This window comes from Arachis ipaensis, chromosome B4 (assembly GCF_059453495.1).
Source record: "Arachis ipaensis isolate K30076 ecotype BB chromosome B4, ASM5945349v1, whole genome shotgun sequence".
In the NCBI taxonomy this organism is placed as follows: Eukaryota; Viridiplantae; Streptophyta; class Magnoliopsida; order Fabales; family Fabaceae; genus Arachis; species Arachis ipaensis.
In genome coordinates this window covers 119,452,687-119,457,409 of record NC_142439.1, presented here as the reverse complement: position 1 = coordinate 119,457,409, position 4,723 = coordinate 119,452,687, and the positions used below count along the sequence as shown (strand labels likewise).

Genomic DNA, 4,723 nt, shown 5'->3' with positions numbered 1-4,723 from the left:
CAGTTATTTCAAAAAATAAATGAAGAAAAAATAGCTACTTGAACAGTTATTATTCAATTCTTAAATGAAGTTAATGTGCTTAGAAGTATGGATAATCTCTATTAATTAACAAGGCCAACAAAGGCTGAAAAATTAAGCAAAATGAAACCAATGATTCATAAACAAGTAAATAATTAAACAAGAAAAAAAAAGAAAAAGAGGAAGAAGAAGAAAACAGTCGTGCCAATTTCAAAACCAAACCCATCTGCAACTCCCAATTAAAGCATAAAGATACATAGATGCTAAAAAAGGAACTCTTTATTTCATCCTTTTGATAATCGAAACATAATGCAACATAACATCACCATCTTATGACAAATCAGAAGAAAACATAATAAAATTTCCATACTTTCAAGAACTTGTCAAAATCTGAATTAAAGAAAAAATACTCTATTTATAATTTCCATACTTTCAAGAACTTGATCTCATCTCATTAATTAACTCTAATGTAAAGTCAAATTTAAGATCATTTTATTCTATTTCAACAACCAACCCAAAATTTAATTTGACACTATATTTTAAGCATGCAAACCTTTTAAATCAATGTTCCAGTTGCAGCAAGGAAGTCGCATTGTATAATCTAAATTAAACAAGGTGAATTTATTATAGGGCCAATGACAATCTACCTAGTCTCTTACCGGTACTCTAATGTATAATCTAATATCAAAGCCAAAATTCTTTGGTGGCATTATTAATTATTTGTATCCTTATTTAATTCTAATTCTTCACTGATGATTGAATATATTAGCTACTAATGACCCCGTAAAAGGATGAGAACCAGGAAATTACATTGCATAGATAGTTTGTGAGAAGTCAAAAAGACCCAATTAATGTTATTTCTTCCCCACCTTTTTTTTTACTTTCTTCCAAAGAAGCAGTGTATTCTTTTAGTAACAAATCATTCACACAAATATCCAAAATTATACACTCAAATAAACATTAAAAGATCATACACTCAAATATCCAAAATTACTCAACAAAAACGTCCCCTAAATTAGCAATATCAAAGAACACCTCATATGAACATCATTCATAGACTCTAAACCATAGAGCAGAACAGAAACATCTAGCCTCTAACCACTACAATTACAATATCCAACCCAGATGATAGCAACATCCAATCTGTACCAATTGCAACATCCGAACAAAACATCAAAAACATTCGATTTCTAATTGATGTAATGATATACTTTCATCATTCTTTTTCGAGTGCTGGGCACTGTGCCACCTCAGAAATGGCATGTTATAAGAGGATATATGGACCATTTTTATATCAACACTAATCCATTACTTCATCATACGGTGACCCTTGCCTCTTTAGTTTTGTATTTTCCTATCTTCCCTTTTTTGAGAGATTAATTAGAATCCACTCAAATTCAATTAGGAGTCTATAAACATACTTACTTGTGATCAAGATTTTGCAACACACCAAAAACTTGAAAACTATGCGGCTGCTATATTTGCCAAGGACCAGTGATGTCCCAAAATTGTGTTACCAGAGCTGTAAAACCTTGAAAGGAACATCCATCGAATTAGAACTCATACAAACCACTACAACGAAACACAATCCAATTCTCTTTTCAAAACATGCATAGGAAGTCAGAGGCAACATCTTCCATACTTACCAATTAATGAGACGAGCGGGGGGTTTCCAGGATGGTGAGGTGGAGGTCCACCGGCGGAAGTCGCAAGTGCACCGCATGGCTTAGGCGGCGCCGGGAAAACCCACATGCAACAGCAAAGCGGCGTCGCTCTAGTTCTGATTTTGGAGGCGCGATGGTCGGGGAGGGTAGGCGCGGCGTCGAAGCGTCTGGAGAAGTGAGGGAAGATGGTTGCGCTCAGGTGGCTTCAGTGGAGTCCCGATGGCCAGAACCGCTAGGAGCACCGTCGCGGTGTCCGGAGAAGAGAGGGAAGAGAGTTTCGCGATCGTTCTGGAGGCTTGGCGCGGGTGTGGATGATTTTCAAATTCTGTGTGGTAAAACAGTGAAAGGAGATAGGGTTTTCGGGGGAGGGTAAATATGGTTTACCCTAGGTCATTTTTAGATGTTACTAATGTGTATTGGGCTATTGGGACCCAGCCCAGACACATTTAGCTGGGTTTTGGCTGATATACTTTTGGTTCCCTAGCAATACTCTTATGGACATATTTATGCCTTCATCACACACATAAATATAATTAACATACACAAATAGCAAATTAAGGACAATAAAATGATGGTTAATTACCACTACTGATCAATGAGCATCTCATTGGTCAATCGAAATCGTCTTAGCTCTTCCTCATCGTGATGCATCAGTAAGCTACACCTGTATGTGTATTTACTTTGTATACATACTTTATAACAATATACATGAGAATTATAAGGGTTTGAATATGAAGGGATTAATTTATTACCTTCTACCATAACCTCTTTCCATGACAAGCATATTACCGTTGTCCAAATTATGGAGGCCTTCGAACTGGGCAACGGTCCACTTGAACCACCTCATAAGAAATACTCGAATGGTTAGACCGTGGGAAATGATGACCAAGCTCATGTCCATGTGGCGTTTCGCAGGTGGCTGAAAGTACCCTATGTTAATATCTGTTTTGAGGGTTTCTCTGAATTCTGTGATTCTATCATACACATCTGCGGCAGATTCTCCATCAGGAAAGCTTTAAAAGAAAAGACCATAGAACTGGCGCATTGCTTTTTCCACTCTCATCTTCTCTGTTCAGGAAATTGCCAAAATCTTGTTCTCGGAGGCGTGGCTCTTCTCTGAAGCCAGCAATTCTGTGACGTGGGAAGGGGCGAGTGAGGCTCTGGAGGGTTTCAAAGGTCCTTCGATAAGGTGAGACGTAGAAGTAGAGTTGCCAGTTGTGGTCACCGTCTTTCTGGATGATGTCGTTGATGCTGCAGCCGCATTCCTCTGATTGAGCCTTGCCTTTGCTCGTGAGTTCTAATAAGGGCTAATTTGTCCATTAACAATTTGTTCCTCATCCACATCGTCAACCAAAATGGACAGTAGTGTCTGACCCCTACAGGTCAGCATTTTTCGTTGTCGTTTTGAGTTTCAACTCGACAGAAGAGTATAATTGTCACGCATTTTATAAAGTGAGAGATTTAAATATATTTTTTTTAATTTTGAAGAACGAAAATATCCGCATTTAAAATGGTCATAGACCTATTTATCTTTTACTCTAAATAAATATACAAATTGGTCATCTGCTTCAAAAAGTTTTTATTTAAAGAAATGATAGAGGGCGATAAAAATTTATTGTTTTTAGCTATTAACTAGTTATTATTAATATTTAAAAATATGAGATAAAATATGTTGATAGATTATTAAACTAAAAAATTAAATTCATGACTAAGTAATGACAAAAGATAATAAATTTTGATGACTCCCTGTTATTTTCCTTTGTAATATACATGGTTAACAAATAAATTCTTAATAAATTTTATTTTATAACAATTAAGTCTAAAAAATATAACTATAAACTAAAATAATCCTCTTTTAAAATAACAAAAGGATCAATATGTCATATGAGAATAATTTTTGAGAATTTTTAAAAAAATAACAATTTGTTAGAAACTAAAATGTCGAATCTAATATTTTTTGAAGGCCAATTGGAATATTTATTTTTTTAAAAAAATTATTATTTCTTAAAACAAATCAAAACCACTTTATTTACTCAAATTCATCTCTTTTTTCTTCACAAGTGGTAAATAGAATGGGTGGGCTAAGACTGATCATAATGCAAATCGAAAGAGTAGAAAAAGATCGCAAAACGAAGTGAGCCATGACGAATTGAATACAGATTGACAGAAATTATTTTAGATATGGAAAAGAAAGTGTGTAATTTAGTTAAATATTGGTGTTTGGGATGTTTTACAGAGTTGTTGAGATGTCAGAAATATTGCTCAATACGCAGGTTCGTGATACCCGTAGCAGAGATTCCTAGCAGAGATTCGCCACGTATCATGTTCCCAGGCAACACGCAGGTAGCGTGTTGACATAGCAGAGATTTGGTGCAATTTTTCGAAATAACTTTATCAGAGATTCCCAGCAGAGATTCGTCACATGACAGCTGCAGAGCAACATGCAGCATCCGTGATACCATCGACTCCAAACACGTAAAACCTCGTGTCTCCTAGGCATGGCGAAAATCCCCAGCGGAGCGGGTACCCGCGAGGATTTACCCGCCGGGGAGTAGATATGGGGGGTGATTTTTACCCGCAGGGACAAGGGACGGGGCCCCGTATAATAAATAGGGCGGGGATGGGGGTAGAGGTACCCACCCCATAGAGACCCGTTAAATTCCCGTTTATGTCAAATGACAGAAATACCCCTGATATATATATATATATATATATATATATATATATATATATATATATATATATATATATATATATATATATATATATATATGAGCCCATGAAGCAAAACCCTAGCCGTCACATTCACATATGCTTCGCTGCTTCAGAGATAGAGAGTGAGAGTCTCGTCTCCTCTCCACTCCTCCTCAAAGTTCAAACTTTGAGCCCCTCCTATCTCCTTCCTGAACACCGCCGACTACCAACCGCCGCCTCCCACCTCCTAGATTCCTCGACACCGCCTCCCATCCCTGAGTCCCTCAGCGCCGCCTCCCACCCCCTGAATGACTCGGTCGCTCACTACAGGTCTCGAGCTCACCGTC

At 37.1% G+C, this 4,723-nt stretch overlaps 1 pseudogene; it reads right to left on the bottom strand.

Annotated features, from left to right (window-relative positions):
- Positions 1–2,267: 2,267 nt before the first annotated feature.
- On the bottom strand, positions 2,268–4,144 carry LOC107636887 (phosphoglycerate mutase-like protein AT74 pseudogene; annotated as a pseudogene).
- Positions 4,145–4,723: the final 579 nt, after the last annotated feature.